Below are 23568 nucleotides of genomic sequence, written 5' to 3'. Positions count from 1 at the left end.
ATTGTTTTCCTCATTATGAAATTCATAGACCTTAATAGGGCTTCTCCTGATGACAAGCAGATAACTCTTGTTCTAATCTTCTGCAACCAATATCACATGGATGGCATATTTTAAATAATAACAATAAAAAAGAACAAAATCTAAAGTATAGAAAAATCTTTGTAGTTCATGGAGAAAAAAATGATGTTTAGTGCATAATAACAATAAGGATAAGCAGACATAAAAGGATTATTTTTATGCTTTGAGATAATCATTTGCTAGAATAACAACTATGGATTGAATTAGTCAATTATTCTAAGATGAGTTGAAAACAACAATTATTTGGCCCATTTTCAGAAAATGCTGATTTGAAAAAATGATTCTCATTTAAAATCAGTGACTTAACTGGATTAACTATGTAGGGTATCCTTTTCAGATGAGTTCATCTTTGCTAAATCTTTGTAGCAAATGATGCTTGGCTATTTCCTGGGGCCATTGGCAACATGATTATTAAGTTTTTAAAGAAACACTCAAAAAAGTTAAAAAAAATGTTTACACAATTTTTAAGAGTTCATGGTTTTCTTGACATGTTCTTAAAAAAAACCCAAAAACCTGTTTCTTCAGTTTGGTTGGGTTGTGGTGCCTGACAGACACGGTGCCATCTAACTGCGACAGTTTAAATTAAGTTCCGTAACACACCATACCCTGCTACAGCTGACATAGCCAGGTGTTACAAACCAGTGGACACCATGGTTCACAAAGTATTAAAATTACTTTCAGATACATAAACTACTTGCTGCAGAAATCTTCTCCAGCTGTCTTTATTTTTTCCTGTTTCATGTGGAAAAAAGCAAGAAAGAGGGAAACATACTGGCACAAAAAAAAAAAGAACAAAATTCAGCAGAAACACATCCCACAGCATTTATTGTACATTGGAGGAGAATTTGCAAACTTTAGCTTTATGGGCAGAGAAGTGGCAATTTTTTCAGCGTTCACTATGAGCTTCCTTCAACCCAGAATTTGAATAACTACTATTCAATCACTGACACACCCAGAGATAAACTTCACCATTAGCTGTGTCCTCACTGATAATCAAGGGCACCAGAATACTGTATTCTATGTTGAATTTTTGAAGCTGTCAACATATGTAGTCCACAAGTGAACTTCCCTAAGCATCTTTTTTTGCTCATTATTACTTCAATAGTAATAATAATAATGATAATGGCATTTGTTACTAAGTGCTGGGGTGGATACAAGCAAATCGGGTTGGTCACAGTCTCTGTCCCACATGGGGCTCGCAGTCTCCATCCCCATTTTAGAGATGAGGGAACTGAGGCCCAGAGAAGTGAAGTGACTTGCCCAAGGTCACACAGCAGGCAAGTGGCAGAGCCAGGATTAGAACTCTTGACCTTCTGACTCCCAGGCCTGTGCTCTATCCACTATGCCATATTGCTTCTACACATTTTAAAAGTGTGTAAATGGAAACACAGGGAGCATGACCTTCCCAGACTCTGCCCTCATTTCTTCTTCTCCTATTCCCTTCTGGGTCACCCTTGCACTTGGATTTGTACCCTTTATTCATCTCAGCTTCAGCTCCAAAGCACTTATGTACCTCTACAAAATGTATTTGTTCAAAATAATAGCTGTCTCTCCCTCTAAGACTATAAGTGGGCAGAAAGGTTTCTACTAACTTTGTTACACTGTATTCTCCCAAGCACTTAGTACAGTGCTCTATACACAGTAAGCACTCAGTAAATATGATTGATTGATCTGCCTAAAGGCACACACACAATAAGAAGTCAAGAAGGAAATGGGAAAAGGGATCTTTCTCCTGAATTCCTGATTGAATTACAGGACAGTTTTCCTCTGCAGTTGGAAGAAATCTTACCTGAGTGTGCCTTTTATTCAGGGGAATGAAAAAGTATGCATGATTCTTGAGTTTTGGACTTGACAATCACTGGAAGCAGCATGGCTAGTGGAAAGGGCACAGGCCTGGAAGTCAGACGACTTGGGTTTTAATCCCGGCTCCACCGCATATTTGCTGTGTGACCTTGGGCAAGTCACTTAACTTCTCTATGCCTCAGTTACCACAACTGTAAAATGGGGATTAAGACTGTGAGGCCCCTGTGAGACAGGGACTGTGTACAACCTGATTAGCTTGAAACTACTCCAGCACTTAGAACATGCTTGGCACATAGTAAATGCTTAACAAATACCATTATTATTATTATTATTATTTAACCTGGCTGTGAGACCAGGGTGTGCAGGATTCCTCAATAATGTTAGATTTGAGGAGTGTAGTTGGTTAATTCTTAAAACCTGCTTGGAGATAAAACAAGGAGTTTTTCCAACAACATCCCTCTGCTTTCCTCTTCCATCTTAACAGTTTGCTTTCTCATTGTGACTGTTGGGCTCTATTGTGGCACCTTCTATATATTTCTCCAGAGGTTCTCCTCCCTCTTTCCATGGTTAAAAAGTTATCCATGTTTCCACTTATAACCCAGATTGGTGCCTCTATGATGAATTAGCAGGGGATAATGGAGAATACAGTCCCCAAGGAGTTACTTTATTCCTTCCTCCTCTCATCCAACCAGACTGTTCCCACTGAGAGTCATGGCTCTATTCCTTTGCATCTCCATATTGAAAGAGCTTTTTCCTTTAATCCAAATTGGTTTCAAAGTGCTGTAGATGGGATACTTAATAATTGTGGTATTTTTAAGCACTTACAGTGCCAAGCAGTACTCTAAGCACTGTGGTAGAGATAAGATAATTGAGTCAGACACAGTCACAGACACAGACACAGGGCTTACAGTCTAAGTAGGAGGGAGAACAGGCATTGAGTCCCTATTTTGCAGTGGAGGAAACTGAGGCCCAGAGGAGTTATGTGTCTTACTCAAGATCACACAGAAGGAAGGTGGCAGAGTCTGGATTAGAACCCAGGTCCTCAGACTCTCAGGCCCATATTCTTTTCATTAGGCCATGCTGTGCTTCCTCTGGATACTTCCTCTGGTGTTTTCTAAAGAGACATGGCTGTCAGGATTAGAAGAAGGAGACACTCCAGTGGAGTGAAGAGTGTACAAGTGTCTCCCTATTTTTATTTTTCCATATAATAGGTGCCTCCTGGAACAAGCAAAAGGGCATCAAGAGCTGTCCTTGTCTATGCAGAGCATGAATAGCATCTATCTCAGTGCAGCGGGCATCGCCAACTTGGGTTTTTGTCAACCTGTCAATTTTTTTTTTTTAAACAGAAAGCAGAGTTCAGTAAATAAAGATAAATGATTGTGCTCCTTCTCTGCAGACCCTGGAGCTAAACTGAGCAGGCCTCTTATGGTTTGGACCTGCTTCATTGACTGTTCAGACAGCCCAGTAATACGACAGATGTACCCAGCCGTTCCCTCTTCCCTGCTGTCCAGTAGATTATGTTCATTTTGTCTGAGATGCCATTATAAGTCTCAAGGTCAAAGAAGTCAGAGGGAAGAAAGAAGAGAACTAATTTTTCCTTGAAGCCCAATGTGCAGAGGGAATCACTGCCCAGGCCTATGTTCTTTAAAAGGGGCAGAGATTGGACCCAGTGCAATTGATTTGAAATAAAATGCAGGTGTACAATTAGCCCTGCAGTGCTTCTGGCAAAAGATGAGCACAGGGATTAGAAGTGTTATCTGGACTGGGGGAGAATATGATTTGGGATTCTTTCCCAAATGAGAAATGAATAATTATCTGTGTGCCAAATTTGGTAAGGGGAGTGAGTATAAATGAAAGATCTTTTTAAAAAAGTAGTATACTTTTAAAAAGAACTATATGGGCCCCAAACTCCTTTCCACAAGGGAGTTCTGTCTACATCTTCATCCACATAACAGAGAAATGCAAGAAAAAAGGAGGCCTGGAAATTGGACTCATCATTAACTTGTAAATATATGAGAAAATGTGTTAAAATGCATTCATTTATAAATAGCAATGAGCCTAATTTTTTTATTCTGAGGGCAGGTAAGATTAGATACATGAAATTGTTTAGGAAAGAGGTTTAGACAGGCAAAAGAGAATGATGATTTACATGGGTTTTATAAAAAACTCTGCCCATGCCAATCTTTAATGCTGAATAACAATAATAATAAGCGATAATAAACCTTGTTTTCATATGCTATCATATTTCTGATTAGCTCAAACACATCATCCACATATTTGACTGATTGACTTACTTGAGCATTTTCCTGTATGAGAATCATGTAACTGGGGAGAGAAGGAAGAATTCTTTTCTCTGCTTAATAATTCTGGAAACATGTGTAGAGAACATTTGTCCAAGGGACCAAACTTAAACACTGAGAGATTCCATGGTTGATCTATATCGTGGGAAGTGGTTGTTGTTTCTTTCTGCATTTCCCGAGGAATCCCAGTCAAATGCCTAAGGGTAACGATGGTAAATCCCAAAGACTGTAAACTCCTTGTGGGCAGGAGATGTGTCTACCAAGTTTATTATCCTGTACTCTCCCAAGCACTTAGTACAGTATGTCCTCAATAAATATAATTGATTGGTTGATTGATGATGGTCAAGTCTACTCTGGCTTTTAAATGGGATACCAACTCTTGATACAGTGTAGTACCTTTCCCTTCCCACAACTGCAGTTCATTTGCATATGGGAAAATTGTAGATTGGAAGATCCCTGGGGGAAGGAATCATGTATACTGACTCTACTGTACTCTCCCAAATGCAGAGTAAGCACTTAGCAAACACTATTGGTTGATCAACTGAGTGATAAATGATGCCTCCATGTATCATGTAATTGTTAATCTTGGTGAAATTCCTCTATATCTCACATTTTTTCTAGTCCACCCCTTCCGTCCCCATGCAGATAAACCACTTGGGCTTCACTATATTGCATAGGAAAAATGAAGGTGAAGAATCACCTTTAAGGAAATACAAACCAAAAAAGTCTGTCTCACTCTCTTTCCCATATATTAAAACAACAAATATCTTTATGTTTACCAAAAGACTTTGGCCCATGAAAAATAAGCATCTTAGGAGGTTTAATAATAATAATGTTGGTATTTGTTAAGCGCTTACTATGTGCAGAGCACTGTTCTAAGCGCTGGGGTAGACACAGGGGAATCAGGTTGTCCCACGTGGGGCTCACAGTCTTCATCCCCATTTTACAGATGAGGGAACTGAGGCAGTGAGAAATTAAGTGACTTGCCCACAGTCACACAGCTGACAAGTGGCGGAGCTGGGATTCGAACTCATGACCTCTGACTAACGTCATGTTTTGCTTGGTAATTTTAGATGATCCTAAAGCAGGGGGACAATATCTTCTGGAGTTTGAGTATATGTATGGGTACATTCCACTGTGAGGAGGAAAGTGGACTATTAGAAGACATAGAAGAGCATTTTGTGGGCTCTCTGCAGTTTTGCATATGTAGAAAGAGCTTATTCACACCCCATACCTAATCACACTGTCCTGGCTATAATTGTTGAGAACTGGGAGTTACCCAGATTCCAAGTTAAGAAGAAACCAGAGTCCACACTCCAGTGGAATGCTATTAGACTCTTCCATGAAACACATGTAATTAAGTATCTAGCAGGAGGAGTCCTATGTATGTATTATCTGGTTAAGAAGAGTGACATTGTGTATACTGTTACATTATTAGGGGTAAAAGGTGTTCTCAGATCAATAAGGAAGGGAAAAGAAGGAGATGACACTCCCCTCCTAGCTGGTGGTATAATGTTACACTCTCCTGGTCTTTTTAGATTATAAGCCCCAAATGGAACAAGGAGTGTGACCAGTCTGATCAACTGGCATCTACCCCAGTGCTTACCACTGTGCTTGGCACCTAGTAACTACTTACCAAATGCCACAATCATTATTATAAGGTCAGAGGAGAATTTAGAAGTAATACTAGTAGTAGTAGAAATAGTAGTGAAAATAACTGGTATCTATTAAGTGTTTAAAATGTGCCAAGCATCATAGCAAGTGCTGGGGTAGAAACTATATAAGCAGATTGGACAGTTCCTCTAAGGGGGAGGGAGAACAGGTATCCTGCCCATTTCCACAAGTGAGGAAACTGAGGGCACGGCACACAGAGAAGTTAAGTGACTTACACAAGGATACAGAGCAAGCAAATGACAAAGCTGGGATGAGTACTAATATTTCCTGATGCCACACTAGTAGTAGTAATCAGTCAATCAATCATATTTATTGAGTACTTATTAAGCACTTCGGAGAGTACAATATGACAATATAACAGGCACATTCCCTGCCCACAACAAGCTTACAGGCTAGAGGAGGAGACAGACATTAAAATAAATAAATAAATAAATTGCAGACAAGTACTTAAGTGCTGTGGGGCTGTGGGTGGTGGTGAATGAAGGTAGCAAATCAGGGAGATGCAGAAGGGAGATAGTGAGAAGGAAATGAGAGAAGCAGCGTGGCTTAGTGAAAAGAACACAGGCCCAGGAGTCAGAGGTCGAGGGGTCAAATCCTGCCTCCACCATTGGTCAGCTGTGTGACTTTGGGCAAGCCACTCCACTTCTCTGGGCCTCAGTTACCTCAACTGTAAAATGGGGACTAAGACTGTGAGCCCCATGTGGGACAACTGATAACCTTGTATCGAGCCCCACTTGGGACAATCTGATTACCCTGTATCGACTCCAGCGCTTAGAACAGTGCTCAGCACAAAGTAAGTGCTTAACAAATACCGTTATTATTATTATCATTATAAGGGTTTAGTCAGAGAAGGCCTCTTAGAGGAGATATGCCTTCAGTAAGGTTTAGAAGGTGGGTGTGGTGAGCCCACAACAAGCGGCCTTGTTAGAGACTGTTTATGATCTTGTAAACAACAAAAAGAAACAGACTTTGTGAAGCCATTGATGGGCTCTACCTAAGGCAGATGATTGCTGTCCTGTGTGGGGCGGATCATGGAGGGAGGTGAGGTTTTCTCTCCTTATTCTACCTAGTAACGGGCCTGGACCAATCAGTGACTGCTACGTAGAGCCAGAGCTTCCACATCTAAGGCAGATAAAAGGCAGTTGTGTTAAAGCACTCCCTCTTTCACAAGGGACACCTGGAGATAGTATGCAGGGAAGCAAGAAGGAAGCATGCTGAATGCAGCAGGAGGTTAGCACTTGGAAGCAGAAAGGGCTCCTTTGACCACAGACTGGTATTAGACTCTTGGGTGGTGGAGTGAGTGTGTTTGTTTCACTCCCTTGCATGTTGGTAAAACAAAGTAAAAAACTTTTCACAGTAGCCTTGGTGATCAGAGGTGTGGTTTGACTTCTATTACCTGTACCAGAGTTCTGTTCCAGGTAGGTCCTGGTTGGGGTTTGCGATAGGGGGGAAGAGTAATCTGTCAGACACTAGGAGGGAAGGCATTTTAGGCCAGAGTAGGTTGACATTAGAGGAGCAAAGTGTACAGGCTAGGTTGTAGTAGGAGAATGGTGAGGTAGGACTGGGCCAGGTAACTGAGGGCTTTAAAGCCAATGGTAAGGAGTTTCTATTTGCTAGTAGTAAAAGCAGTGGTGATGATAGTAGCATTTATTGAGTGTCCACTTGGGGTGGTCCAATTTTCTAGGCACTAGGGTGGTACTGAATTGAGATATTTTCTGCCTTCCAGAAGGTTACACTTTAACAGTTAGACACACATAAAAGTATTTACATCTAGAATTGTCAAAATAATTGAACACACACATACATAAATGCAAAGGAGGGTATAAATAAGTTTGTAAAAGATGTTGAGAAATCAAAATTTAATCAAATCCCAATCAGATTTTTGCTTAAATATTATATCTCTCCTTTCCATTTCATTCTCCTTTCATTCTTTTTTTTTTTTTTGCCCTTCTGCTATCATTTCAAATTTCTGGACCTCCTGGCTTCTCTCCATTTCTTTGTCTCTGTCTCTCTTCCCCTTGTTTCTATTTCTTCCCTCCTCAGTGCCTCCAAAATTCAGAAGAAACCCTTGCAAAGTTCTAGTACAGAAAGGGAACTGTAGTATCAGCAACTCCTTTTGACTTTGTCATCTTAGTGATTCCCACAGGAAGTGAGAAGTAGAGAAGGTGAGTATTCTATCAGTTTTTCCCCTATGAAGGTCAAATACCAAAAAATGTGCTGGTCTCTCTTGCTGCAAATGCGAAACCACCCATCTAATGGCCACTGGATTCCCCTGGGGCATGTTTGGAAGAATACACTTACCCTGTTTCTGAAGAGATTCAAGAGTGGAAGAGAAGACTTAGCACATTGGAGAATATTTTGAAAGACATTTTTCTTCTCCTCCTGTTCACACTTTGCCTTGCTGAGTCCACTGCTTAGCTCTTCACTTTCATGAGCACTAAATTCCCTCACAAATGTTAATAGATCTGAAAAAAATAATTACAATGGTTACAAATTAGGGGTCTGTTACACTAACTAACTTTTCTCTATTAACACCGAATTTACTTTGAAGAAGAAGAAAAAGAGCCAAGTGAGCAGATTTCATAATTGCCAAACTTTATTTTCACTTTGCATCTAACTTTGCCTGTGAAACAGAACATAAAGAAATCCTTTTACAAATGGATAATTACACACACCACACTTCCCCCCAGTATTAAGAGTGTATAACCTTTCTCCTTATCTAATGTGACCAAACTCCATAATACAGAGAGATTCCCTCGTATCTATAGAGAAAGAAAATTAGCAATTAAAGTGAAGTGTATTTGTGCATGCATATATTTTACATGCCTATGCATTTAAACTTTTACACAGGAAACTTTCTGTTCTGTTTGAAAAGATCAGGAAAGATTTGCTATACCTCAGTGTAGATGGAAATTACACAGTGTTTCTGATAAATAAGATAGTGCTGCCATAGACTAGGGATGAAAACACAGGGAAAGTTTCTTGCTTTTCTTTTGCAAGTCATTCTCCACTGGCCATTAACAAGTGGCTACTCATAATTGCCCCTGCTAACCATTCTACTTCCTTTCCTGGAGTTTGAGACAAATCTAACCTAGGAATCTAGCCATTATTCCACCCTGATCCTCACCACCCAATTTAGACTTGGATGTCCAATCATTCAGGGGGGAAAAAAAAAACACTATTCTCTATAGAGCTAAAAAGGAGGAATAAATGAATTTGATTCTGGGGTGGAATGTGAAGGGCAAAGTAGCATATAAAAACATCTACTTTAGAAATGAATTTGTGAAATCAACTCAAATTGGGAGATTTAGAATATTGAAAATATGCTATTCCATGTATTACAAAAAAACTATCTAGACCTCTGCTAAACTAGTGGGCAAGACGAGGAGGATGGGAATGGAATAAAGCAAAGAGGCTTACAGCAGGTTTGGGAGACAGAAGTCTTAGATTTTTATTAAGGTGATAACTTTTCCTTAATTTTTTTTTTTAAAGCTGAATGTGAAGTTTTATCTAGAAGTAACATTTTTCCAAAGGTGTCTTTGCTAAATCAATTGACCAATAGTGTTTGAGTGCTTACTCTGTGCAGAACACTACTGTTCTAAACACTTGGGAGAGTACAAATAGACTGGGTAGAAAACTTCCTTCTCATCAAAGAGTATATAATCTAACTGAGGAGACAGATACTAAAGTAGATTATAAGTAAGGTAAAGCGATAGAGTTTAGCGATAGAGTTTAGAGATGCATATATAAATGCTATCAGTTGTGGACAGAGAGGGGTGGGGGTGGGAAGAGATGAAAAATTGATCAGGGGAGGCTTCCTAGAGGAGATGTGATGTTAGAAAGGCCCTAGGATAGTAAAATTCCCTGCAGCATTACCTACTGTAAGTCAAAAAAAAAAAAAAACCTGGGCTCTAATCCTACTATTCTTCTTATCTGTTGTCTGTCCATAGGCAAGTCACTTAACTTCTCTGACTTGGTTTACACAGCTGTAAAGTGGAGATTAAATATCTATTCTCCTACCCACTTAACTGTGGTACAGAGATTGGGTCTGATCTGATAGCACTGTATCCACTCCAGCATTGAATACAGTGCTTGACACATTGTAAAAATTTTACAGAAAACATCATCATTATTATTTATTATCATTATTGTTATTGGGAGGTAGAAGAGTAATGCTAAGATGGACCCAAAGTAAAAAAGGAGGAAAGAAGTAGCTCCACTGAAAGCCAAAAGCCAGACTAGCCTGAAGGCCCAATTGGAGAGATAAAATGCAGGGAAAAGAGGGAAACCTGTAAGTGTCATGGAGCAGGTACAGTAAATGGTTCAGGAGAGGTAACCAGGAGAGGCAGGAAGTGCTGAGGAAAGTGGTTAGTGCTGAGGAAAGTGGTTAGTAGGGAGACAGAGCACAGATCCAGGCCCAGTTCCAGAAGTTAGATACAAAGGGTACTATTGAGTCTGGCAGAGGTCCCAGCCCTGTACACCTGGCCATGTCCCAGGTACACACTTCTGAGCTCCTGAAAACACACAGCTCCTGTCCTAACCACTCCTGGCCTGGACCAGGGCACCAAGAAATGTTCTGGAGAACGAGTTACCACTGAGGGAACTCAGTGCTGTCCCCACTGAGCCTAGCAAAGATCATTATGGGCAAGGAATGTGTCTGCTAATCTCTTGTATTGTACTCTCCCAAGTTCTGAGAGCAGTGCTCTGCACATAGTAAACACTAAATAAATAACGTTGAATGATTGGCAGGGTTAGAGCAACCCACTCGCCCTCTAGGGTGAGTCTGGAGTCAGTCAATCATACTTACTGAGTGCTTACTGCGTGCACTGCACCATAGTAGGTGCTTGGGAGAGTACAATATAACAATAAACAGGCATATTCCCTGCCCACAATGAGCTTATAGTCTAGAGGAGCTTTGGGGCCAGGGGCTAGAGAGTGGAGCAGGAGGGAGCAGATTACATCACTAACTACACCACTGAGGGTATGGCCCCAGAAGGAGACAGGTGGTAGGGGCAGCTGGGGGAAGGCCAGCTGGAGCATGGGCTTAAAGACCCAGCCCCACAGCAGCAGAGGTATTTGCTTACCTAGAGAGGCTGGGTAATAGGCTCACTGAATAGAGCCCGGGCTTGGGAGTCAGAAGTCATGGGTTCTAATCCCAGCTCCACCACTTGTCAGCTGTGTGACTTTGGGCAAGTCATTCAACTTCTCTTTGCCCCAGTTACCTCATCTGTAAAATGGGGATTAAGACTGTGACCCCCACATGGGACAACCTGATCACCTTGTATCTCCCCCCCAGTGCTTAGAACTGTGTTTTGCACATAGTAAGTACTTCATTAATATCATCATCATTATTATTATTTCTTGCCTCACATAGTGGTTTTTGGGGACCATGGTGGCTGCTGTTACTCCTAGAGAAACAGCATGGCAGAGTGGCTAGAGCATAGGCCTGGGAGTCAAAAAGGTCATGGGTTCTAATCCCACTTCTTAGGCAAGTGTGACCTTATTCATTCATTCATTCATTCAATAGTATTTATTGAGCGCTTACTATGTGCAGAGCACTGTACTAAGCGCTTGGGATGAACAAGTTGGCAACAGATAGAGACAGTCCCTGCCGTTTGACGGGCTTACAGTCTAATCGGGGGAGACGGACAGACAAGAACAATGGCAATAAACAGAGTCAAGGGGAAGAACATCTCGTAAGAACAATGGCAACTAAATAGAATCAAGGCGATGTACAATTCATTAACAAAATAAATAGGGTAATGAAAATATATACAGTTGAGCGGACGAGTACAGTGCTGTGGGGATGGGAAGGGAGAGGTGGAGGAGCAGAGGGAAAAGGAGAAAATGAGGGTTTAGCTGCGGAGAGGTAAAGGGGGGATGGCAGAGGGAGTAGAGGGAGAAGAGGAGCTCAGTCTGGGAACGCCTCTTGGAGGAGGTGAGTTTTAAGTAGGGTTTTGAAGAGGGAAAGAGAATCAGTTTGGCGGAGGTGAGGAGGGAGGGCGTTCCAGGACCGCGGGAGGACGTGACCCAGGGGTCGACGGCGGGATAGGCGAGACCGAGGGACGGTGAGGAGGTGGGCGGCAGAGGAGCGGAGCGTGCGGGGTGGGCGGTAGAAAGAGAGAAGGGAGGAGAGGTAGGAAGGGGCAAGGTGATGGAGAGCCTTGAAGCCTAGAGTGAGGAGTTTTTGTTTGGAGCGGAGGTCGATAGGCAACCACTGGAGTTGTTTAAGAAGGGGAGTGACATGCCCAGATCGTTTCTGCAGGAAGATGAGCCGGGCAGCGGAGTGAAGAATAGACCGGAGCGGGGCGAGAGAGGAGGAAGGGAGGTCAGAGAGAAGGCTGACACAGTAGTCTAGCCGGAATATAACGAGAGCCCGTAACAGTAAGGTAGCCATTTGGGTGGAGAGGAAAGGGCGGATCTTGGCGATATTGTAGAGGTGAAACCGGCAGGTCTTGGTAACGGATAGGATGTGTGGGGTGAATGAGAGAGACGAGTCAAGGATGACACCGAGATTGCGGGCCCGAGAGACGGGAAGGATGGTCGTGCCATCAAAGGTGATAGAGAAGTCTGGGAGAGGACCGGGTTTGGGAGGGAAGATGAGGAGCTCAGTCTTGTTCATGTTGAGTTTTAGGTGGCGGGCCGACATCCAGGTGGAGACGTCCCGGAGGCAGGAGGAGATGCGAGCCTGAAGGGAGGGGGAGAGGACGGGGCGGAGATGTAGATCTGCGTGTCATCTGCGTAGAGATGGTAGTCAAAGCCGTGAGAGCGAATGAGTTCACCGAGGGAGTGAGTGTAAATGGAGAACAGAAGAGGGCCAAGAACTGACCCTTGAGGAACTTCAACAGTTAAAGGATGGGAGGGGGAGGAGGCTCCAGCGAAGGAGACCGAGAATGACCGGCCAGAGAGGTAAGAGGAGAACCAGGAGAGGACAGAGTCCGTGAAGCCAAGGTGAGATAAGGTATGGAGGAGGAGGGGATGGTCGACAGTGTCAAAGGCAGCAGAGAGGTCAAGGAGGATTAGAATGGAGTAGGAGCCATTGGATTTGGAAAGAAGGAGGTCATGGGTGACCTTAGAGAGAGCAGTCTCGGTAGAGTGGAGGGGACGGAAGCCAGATTGGAGGGGGTCTAGGAGAGAATGGGAGTTAAGGAATTCTAAGCATCGATTGTAGATGACTCGTTCTAGGATTTTGGAAAGGAAGGGTAGTAGGGAGATAGGGCGATAATTGGAGGGGGAAGTGGGGTCAAGAGCGGGTTTTTTTAGGATGGGGGAGACGTGGGCATGTTTGAAGGCAGAGGGGAAGGAGCCCTTGGAGATTGAGTGGTTAAAAATAGAAGTTAAGGAAGTTTGGAGGGCAGGGGCGATGGTTTTAAGAAGGTGAGAGGGAATGGGGTCCGAGGCGCAGGTGGAGGGGGTGGCACTTGCGAGGAGGGAGGAGATCTCCTCTGAGGATACTGCAGGGAAGGATGGGAAAGTAGGGGAGGGAATTGGTGGGGGGGAGGGGAGAGGCGGAGGGGTGACTTTGGCGAGCTCAGACCTGATCGTGTTGATTTTCGTGAGGAAATAGGTGGCCAGATCATTGGGGGTGAGAGATGGGGGAGGGGGAGGAACAGGGGGCCTAAGGAGAGAGTTAAAGGTCCGGAACAATCGGCAGGGGTGACGGGCATGGGTGTCGATGAGGGAGGAGAAGAAGCTTTGCCTGGCAGAGGAGAGGGCAGAGTTAAGGCAGGAAAGGATAAATTTGAAGTGTGTGAGGTCGGCTTGGTGCTTGGATTTTCGCCAGCAGCGCTCAGCAGCTCGAGTATAGGAGCGTAGGAGGCGGACGGAGGAGGTGATCCAGGGCTGTGGGTTAGTGGAGCGAGAGCGGCGGGCCTTAGGCAAGTAACTGCACTTCTCCGTGCCTGTCACCTCATCAGGAAAATGGGAATTGAGGCTGTGAGCCCCATGTGGGGAAGGGAATATGCCCAACCTGAGTTGCTTGTATCCACCCCAGTGCTTAATACAGTGCCTAGCACAAAGTAAGAGCTTAACAAATACCAACAGTATTACTATTGCTCTGTCCATAACTTGGCAATTAGAGGGAATGGCTGGGCTGGGAAGCTGTCAAATTTTATAGGGAGAGACTCTTCCCTGTTTTGTCATGCCAGTTAGGTAAGATAATGAGGTAAACATGTTGTGTGCCACTGTAATATCATCAGGTCAGGTGAGAGAAGTAGTCACATAGGGTCTTGTCTCCATAAAAAAAAATTCTAGGAAGAGCTGCTAGGAAACTATTTCCATTCCCACCAGTGTACTCTAAAGTGCAGTCAGTCTTGGGATAATTGCCCACATGGGCTTACCTCTTTAGCTTTCCAAGCCCTTTCACACATATTGCTTCTTTTTATTCATTCATTCAATAGTATTTATTGAGCACTTACTATGTGCAGAGCGCTGTACTAAGCGCTTGGAATGAACAAGTTGGCAACAGATAGAGACAGTCCCTGCTGTTTGACGGGCTTACAGTCTAATCGGGGGAGACAGACAGACAAGAACAATGGCAATAAATAGAGTCAAGGGGAAGAACATCTCGTAAAACAATGGCAACTAAATAGAATCAAGGCGATGTACATTTCATTAACAAAATAAATAGGGTAATGTAAATATATACAGTTGAGCAGACGAGTACAGTGCTGAGGGGATGGGAAGGGAGAGGGGGAGGAGCAGAGGGAGATGAGGGGAAAAGAGGGTTAAGCTGCGGAGAGGTAAAGGGGGGATGGCAGAGGAAGTAGAGGGAGAAGGGGAGCTCAGTCTGGGAAGACCTCTTGGAAGAGATGAGTTTTAAGTACAGTTTTGAAGAAGGGAAGAGAATTAGCCTGGTGGAGGTGAGGAAGGGCATTCCAGGACCGCGGGAGGACATGGCCCAGGGGTCGACAGCTGATAGGCGAGACCAAGGGACGGTGAGGAGGTGGGCAGCAGAGGAGCGGAGCGTGCGGGGTGGGCAGTAGAAAGAGAGAAGGGAGGAGAGGTGGGAATCCCAGCTCTGCCACTTGTCAGCTGTGTGACTGTGGGCAAGTCACTAACTTCTCTGGGCCTCAGTTACCTCATCTGTAAAATGGGGATTAAGACTGTGAGCCCCATGTGGGACAACCTGATTCCCCCGTGTCTCTCCCAGCGCTTAGAACAGTGCTCTGCACATAGTAAGCATTTAACAAATACCAACATTATTATAGGAAGGGGCAAGGTGATGGAGAGCCTTGAAGCCTAGAGTGAGGAGTTTTTGTTTGGAGCGGAGGTTGATAGGCAACCACTGGAGTTGTTTAAGAAGGGGAGTGACATGCCCAGAGCGTTTCTGCAGGAAGATGAGCCAGCAGCGGAGTGAAGAATACCACTGGAGCGGGGCGAGAGAGGAGGAAAGGAGATCAGAGAGAAGGCTGACACACTAGTCTAGCTGGGATATAACAAGAGCCTGTAGCAGTAAGGTAGCCATTTGGGTGGAGAGGAAAGGGCGGATCTTGGCAATATTGTAAAGGTGAAACCGGCAGGTCTTGGTAACGGATAGGATGTGTGGGGTGAACGAGAGAGATGAGTCAAAGATGACACCGAGATTGTGGGCCTGAGAGACGGGAAGGATGGTCGTGCCATCCACGGTGATAGAGAAGTCTGGGAGAGGACCGGGCTTGGGAGGGAAGATGAGGAGCTCAGTCTTGCTCAGGTTGAGTTTTAGGTGGCGGGCCGACATCCAGGTGGAGACATCCTGAAGGCAGGAGGAGATGCGAGCCTGAAGGGAGGGGGAGAGGACAGGGGCGGAGATGTAGATCTGAGTGTCATCTGTGTAGAGATGGTAGTCAAAGCCGTGAGAGCGAATGAGTTCACCACGGGAGTGAGTGTAAATGGAGAACAGAAGAGGGCCAAGAAATGACCTTTGAGGAACTCCAACAGTTAAAGGATGGGAAGGGGAGGAGGCTCCAGTGAAGGAGACTGAGAATGACCAGCCAGAAAGATAAGAGGAGAATCAGAAGAGGACGGAGTCCGTGAAGCCAAGGAAAGATAAGGTGTGGAGGAGGAGGGGATGGTCAACAGTGTCAAAGGCAGCTGAGAGGTCAAGGAGGATTAGAATGGAGTAGGAGCCATTGGATTTGGCAAGAAGGAGGTCTTGGGTGACCTTAGAGAGAGCAGTCTCGGTAGAGTGGAGGGGACGGAAGCCAGATTGGAGGGGGTCTAGGAGAGAATGGGAGTTAAAGAATTCTAAGCAGCGATTGTAGACGACTCGTTCTAGGATTTTGGAAAGGAAGGGTAATAGGGAGATAGGGCGATAACTGGAAGGGGAAGTGGGGTCGAGAGAGGGTTTTTTTAGGATGGGGGAGACGTGGGCATGTTTGAAGGCAGAGGGGAAGGAGCCATTGGAGATTGAGTGGTTAAAAATAGAAGTTAAGGAAGGGAGGAGGGCAGGGGCGATGTTTTTTAAAAGGTGATTGGGAATGGGGTCCGAGGCGCAGGTGGAGGGGGTGGCACTTGCGAGGAGGGAGGAGATCTCCTCTGAGGATACTGCAGGGAAGGATGGACAAGTAGGGGAGAGGGTTGGTGGGGAGAGGGGGAGGGGTGACTTTGGGGAGCTCAGACCTGATTGTGTTGATTTTTGTGATGAAGTAGGTGGCCAGATCATTGGGGGTGAGAGATGGGGGAGGGGGAGGAACAGGGGGCCTAAGGAGAGAGTTAAAGGTCCGGAACAATTGGCAGGGGTGACAGGCATGGGTGTCGATGAGGGAGGAGAAGAAGTTTTGCCTGGCGGAGGAGAAGACAGAGTTAAGGCAGGAAAGGATAAATTTGAAGTGTGTGAGGTCGGCTTGGTGCTCGGACCTTCGCCAGCAGTGCTCGGCAGCTCGAGCATAGGAGCGTAGGAGGCAGACAGAGGAGGTGATCCAGGGCTATGGGTTAGTGGAGCGAGAGCGGCGGAGGGAAAGGGGGGCGAGAGAGTCGAGATGAATGGAGAGGGTGGAGGTGAGAGCGGAGACCTGATCTTCGAGAGTGGGAAGTGAGGACAGGGAGGCAAGGTGAGGAGAGATGCTTTTGGAAAGAAGGATGGGATCAAGAGAGTGGAGGTCTCTGTGGGGCAGTAGCAAAGATTTGCAGGGGGAGGGAGTGTGAGAGATGAGGCAGGTGAGAAGGTTATGGTCAGAGAGAGGGATTTCAGAGTTGGTGAGGGAGGAGATAGTGCAGCGGTAGGAGATGATGAGATCGAGGGTGTGACCGAGTCGGTGAGTGGGCGCGGTATGGTGGAGCAGGAGGTCGGGAGAGTCGAGGAGGGATAGCAGGCGGGTGGCAGAGGAGTCGTCGGGTACATCCATATGGATGTTGAAGTCTCTGAAGATCAGAGTGGGCAGAGAGAAGGAAAGAAGGAAGGTGAGAAAGGGGTCTAGGTGGTTGAAGAAGTCAGAGGTGGGACCGGGAGGGCGGTAGATGACAGTGACAAGTATCTGGAGGGGGTGGTAGAGGCGAATGATATGGGCTTTGAAGGAGGGGAAGGAGAGGGATGGGGGAGGAGGGATAGTGCGGAAACGGCAGCGGGGCGAGAGGAGGAAGCCGACGCCTCCTCCCTTACCGGTGAGTCTGGGGGAGTGGAAGAAGGAGAGGCCTCCACTGGAGAGAGCGGCGGCGGAGACCGTGTCGTCGGGAGAGAGCCACGTTTCCGAAAGGGCGAGGAGGAGGAGAGAGCGGGAGAGGAAAAGGTCATGGACGAAAGGTAGCTTACCTGTAATAGAGCGGGGGTTCCAGAGGCCACACTTGAAAGTAGCTGTGGGTGCAAGGGAGGAGGGGAGAGCCGGGGGAGGGGAGGGTTTGGATGGGAAGGAGGTGGTGGGGCCCTGGACGGGGAGAGGGGGATGAGGGGTAGCGGTGGGACAAGAGGACTGGGATGGGGCATGGGTGGGGAAGAGAGAAGGGGGGAGGGGGTGAGGAGGGGGTTTGGTGGGGGGAGAGTAAGGGGAGGGGGAAGAGGGGTAGCCCTGGTAAAGTGGGGTTCTAGGGTGGGGAAGGGGAGGGCGGGAGGAGGCAGAGGAAAGAGCGGGAAAGAGCTGAGCGAGAGAGGGGAAGGGGAAGGGGAGGATAGGAAGGGGCGGGCAGGAGGAGGGGGGGAGGAGGGACATGGTGAGGCTAGAGAGGTGGGTGGCAGCACTGACAACAATAAACAGTAACAAATGAAATCGGTAATATAGCAACATGATACAGTATGATACAGTACAATAGTGTTAATAAGCGGGCGATGACCAGGGTTGGGGGTAGGCTTGATTAAGGGCCGACCTGATCAAACTCAAAGTCAAGCGGCTGGTGAGGCCAGAGTGGTGGGTGGCAGCACTGACGACAATAAACAATACATTCATTCAGTAGTATTTATTGAGCGCTTGCTATGTGCAGAGCACTGTACTAAGTGCTTGGAATGTACAAATCGGTAACAGATAGAGACAGTCCCTGACCTTTGATGGGCTTACAGTCTAATTGGGGGAGACAGACAAGAACAATAGCAATAAAGAGAATCAAGGGGAAGAACATCTCCTTAAAACAGTAGCAAATAAATAGAATCAGGGTGTTGTACATCTCATTAACAAAATAAATAGGGTAATGAAGATATATATAGTTATTCCCAAGGCATTCTCAAGTGGATGTTAAGGAAAAGTAATCCCATTTTATAGATGGAAAAATTAAGGACCTGAGGTAATAGCATTTCCCTTAGTCCTTAGAGATAACGGCAGAGATAGGACTAGAATCGATGTGTCCTGATTTAACAGCATACAGCCACTTACACTAGCTTGTACTGCTTCCTCCCAAGGCTTATGTCTTTTGTCTCCCCCATTCCAAAAGAACACACACATTCTTCAGTTACCCCAACATTTTGGAACCTTTTCTAAGTTGAGTACTGGAAAGACTGTTATTAAGGTCAACTCATTCAGGAAAAAAAAAATGCCCAAATTTGAGAACTGAAGATCTCACTGAATTCCACCAAAAAACCATAAGGGAAAAGGATACCCTAGAATGCCTACTCCCTCTCACTGCCTTCCAGCAAAACCCTGGTTAAATCATCCCAAACCCATATAACTGAGAAAATCATGTGGCCTGGTGGAAAGTACACATCATTTTCCTGGTTTGTGATGTTTGGCAAGTCAATTAACTTCTCAGGTTCCTCATCTGTGAAGTGGATATCAAATAGCTGTTCTCGTTCTTACCTATCCAACCTGATTATCTTGTATCTATTAAAGTGCTTGGAACATAGTAGGTGCTTAATAAATACCCCAATTATTAATTCTTTACACTTATCTACCCTTTACTATGGGAAGGCAAGTTAACTACTTCATTCTCCAGCCTTCTGAAGAGGAACTTACCATTCTGGCCCATGTCCTCCCTCTGGCCTGGAATGCCCTCTCTCCTCACATCTGCCAAACTAGCACAATTCCTCCCTTCAAAGCCCTACTGAAAGCTCACCTCCTCCAGGAGGCCTTCCCAGACTAAGCCCCTCTTTTCCTCTGCTCCTCCTCCCCATCGCTCTACTCCCTCCCTCTGATCTACCCCCTCCCTGCCCCACAGCACTTGGGTATATATATGCACATAATTATTATTCTATTCATTTTATTAATGATGTATATATATATATATATCTAATTCTATTTATTTATATGGATGCTAGTGATGACTGTTTACTTGCTTTGTTTTGTTGCCTGTATCCCCCCTTCTAGACTGTGAGCCCATTGTTAGGTAGGGATAGTCTTGGTTGCTGAATTGTACTTTCCAACTGCTTAGTACAATGTTCTACATACAGTAAGTGCTCAATAAATACGATTGAAGGAATGAATCCAACCCAGCAAAAGGGAGCAATGAGTAAACATGGGAAAGTTTGACTAACCATAAGGCAGCTTGTCTACATTTTCTTCTCAACCTGGAGATTGTCACTTAGTGCACAGCTAAAACATTAGCAAGCACTCATTAGAACGGGAGAGGTTTTGTATACTTCAATCTTGGGGGTCCAACTTATCAGGAACTTACTGCATAATAGCTAAATGGTGTTTTCTTCATTATCCTGGCACTTTACAAATTCAGAAAAGAGCACTTACCCTGTGCCATTTGTTTTCCTGAGACAGCTCCAGGAAGAAAAATGCCAAATAATTATATTCTTGTTACTCTCCAGAATTTCCATTTGATAGTCAATATGAAGACTAATATGAGAAGGTGGAAAATGATTTCAGTTCACCTAGATGATATGATTTACTTTCATGAGCAGAAACTCCGTTAGTGAAATTCAGTAGAATACTTTCAGTCTACTTTTTAATCAGTGAATTACAAATTATACTAATCTATGACTGTCAGCAAAACATACTGCTATTTTTTTTTAAATAGAACATGGTAACAGACAGTAACTAAGTTGGCATACGGTGAATTGTTCTAATTTGTGCCACTTTGATTACAAAAAAAAAGATACTTGCAACATTATAGCAATGATGATGATTATTTCCAACATATTTAATAAAGTGCTTCAGCTTTGACTATTTCTATTAAATTAACCAGATGGTAATAGCACATAATTTTACCCAGAAATGTACATTAATTATTAACAATAAATGTAGGGCAAAACAACAGACTTCGGTAATATCGTTGCACATCTGCAAAGAAAATTGTTGGCAACTTGAAAATGCTAATTCTGTGATTAATCTTCCATTTGGCCACACAGCAACAGAATTCAACCAGGTTTGTGAGAAGAGTTAATACTGCACACAGACTTCAAATAGGGAATCTGATTAATAAGGCAGGAGAAAACTTAAATACTTGCAAAACTTTTCTGGCTTGTCATGGAATTGGGAATACAGTTAACAAAAGCTATGAGAAACACATCTGAGTGGTAGGGTTTTACCATGTCAAAACTCATGTTACTTCTCTTCCTCTTCAAAGTCATTACCGCTCTAAATAAACTCTCATTCCTGCACTCTTTTAACCAGTCATTTTTTTTTTTTTTCCTTCAGGCAGTCAGATGGACAGGCAGGTGTTATAAACTGAGTGCCCTAGGGCATTACTGAAAAAATTGCAAACAAAGTAATAATCATCATGATAATTGCAGCATTTTTAAGTGCTTACTCTGTGTCAAGCACTGTAATAAGCAATGGGGAAGACATAATATAAGCAGACACAGTCCCACATGGGACTCACAGGGAGGTAGAATAGGTATCATCTCCTCATTTTTACAGATGAGGAAACTGAAGAACAGAAAAATGAAGTTACTCATCCATGGTTGCAAACAAAGTAATAATCATCATGATAATTGCAGCATTTTTAAGTGCTTACTCTGTGTCAAGCACTGTAATAAGCAATGGGGAAGACATAATATAAGCAGACACAGTCCCACATGGGACTCACAGGGAGGTAGAATAGGTATCATCTCCTCATTTTTACAGATGAGGAAACTGAAGAACAGAAAAATGAAGTTACTCATCCATGGTCATCCAGCAGATAAGTGGCAAAGTCAAGATTGGAGTTCAAGCCTCTCTGACTCCCAGGCCCACCCATGCTCTTTCCATAGGATAGTTACTGTTCCCATGGAATGTACAGTATAATTAGGGAAATAAACATAATGAGAACTCTGCCATCATAAAATGGAAGCAACAGAAGAAAAATATATAAATGTTCGTTAGTAATCAACCAACGGGTTTTTTTGTGTGCTTACTCTATGCCAAGCACTGTGCTAAGTACTGTTGAGAGTATGATACATTTTGATGACCTCCTCCCCTCCTCCCTGGCCTGAAGGAGTTCACAGTCCAACAGAGAAGACCAACTAGAAATAATTTATGGAGAAGAAGAAAAGAAAACTGGATTTGTAGATAGTTAAGAGCTTCCATAAGTGGGTTCTATTCTGTACTATTCTCCTGTTCTCCCTTCTACTTTGACTGTGAGCCTCATGCAGGAAAGGGACTGTGTCCAACTTAATTATCTTGAATATACCCAATGCTTAGTACAGTGCTTGGCATGTTGTGAGTGTTTAATAATACCATTAAAAAAGTTATAATGTTCAGACGTGCATATGGGTGGATGTGAAATGACCAAACACAATTTACAGATAGATGTATGAATGGGGTTACTGGAGCGATTGAATTGAAAATAACCCAGATGGACCTTCACCTTGGAACACTTCAAGCTGACTCCGGAAGTACCCCTCTACTACCTGCAAAGCTGCACATGGGCCTTCTCTTATTCATTCTGATTTAAAGACTTAGACCAGTGCTAAGCAGGGACAGAGCTTATGACCTAAAATTTCCTAGCTAAATGAATATTCTCTTCTCTCCACCACCTTTTTGAGCTAGTTTATATTCAACTGCCACCTAGCCAGGGGTCCAGACAAGCAAGAGACTAGATTATTCTCTAGCATAAGAAGCTGACTGTTCTCCTCTTCCCAGATAAAGAGGAAGCATGGCTGTGTTCTGCCAAACCAGAATATTCATGGGAGTGGTTAAATAGTAATCTACGCAACAGTATAGCTTGGAAAATATTAAAAGCATCAAGTAAGACGTCTGGGATAAATGTGTCTTCTGGAATGAAGGAAACAATCAAACAGAAACCCTTGCAAAATATGAGGACAATGGAACAAAAAGTTATCCTTAAAAATTGAAACACAAGTGACTGCAAATTGAGGTAATCAGTATAGCGTCATGGGCTGGCAATAACCCTGAAGCAATTGAGTTTATGTATTGAATCCCATGAGAGCATCCCTACAGATAATCTTTTTTTTTCATTTTTCTTGCCATGAAGTGTGTATGCTTGTATGTGTGTGCTTGTGTATAATGAAATACAATGAAATGGAGATGATTTCCTGCATAAATTAATGAATTCAAATCTGTTATCTATATGGATTTAATTTTGGTCCGTTCTTGACTTTGTATTAGGATTTTAGACAAAAAAAAAAATGAAACCAATAGTATTTTATGATTGAATACTCCGTCAAGCTCTAAAAGACATTTTCCTGTCATTCAAATCAGTGTTTCTTTCCTAGAAAATTCAATAAGGTCCATTATATATTTTTCATTTTTTCTAGAAAGATGCTATTCTAAAAGAGATGCTTCTAAATTGAAAGCATTTTTTAAACTAGTACCTAAGACCAATGGGGGGGAAAAAAGCATGCAGTCACTCATGATATATAGATAGGTAGATTTATATCAGTTTTAAATTTAGATTTGATGGTTTTCAAGCCAGTTGAAAAGTTGACATATCAAATCCTTATATCCTAAGGGAAATATTAAAGTATCTTGATCCTTGTTCAAGGAACAATCTCAGAATTCATCTCATTTGGAAGATGCTTCAGATGAATCCAGAAAAATCCAAAAGTCTTCAATCGAAACGCAAAGCCTAAAATGAGTAACACATATATCTCAGACAGGAGAAGAAGCTGTATGTGGCTTGATGCAGGACACTAAAGTGGGCAAGAATTACTATGAAAAATTACCCTTTTGAAATAGCAATTAAGGATTTAATGGGGGAGAGTAATCAGGAATATGGGTGATGTAGCTGGTAATAGTGTAATACTGGGCAATACGATGACTCAAAAAATGGCCTGTGAATATTCATGAGTTGATCTTATTATGACTTATCTGTACAGTGACATTTTCAAGTAGGAAAACATTTGACTAAAGGAAAATAACTAGTTCTCAGCAACCAGATACTGTAAAATTCCTCATTTAAAGGCAGCAAATTGGAAATGATGGACACA

This window comes from Ornithorhynchus anatinus, chromosome 3, assembly GCF_004115215.2.
Source record: "Ornithorhynchus anatinus isolate Pmale09 chromosome 3, mOrnAna1.pri.v4, whole genome shotgun sequence".
Taxonomy (NCBI): Eukaryota; Metazoa; Chordata; class Mammalia; order Monotremata; family Ornithorhynchidae; genus Ornithorhynchus; species Ornithorhynchus anatinus.
The sequence above is the reverse complement of the archived record's forward strand: the minus strand, read 5'-3'. Positions refer to the sequence as shown.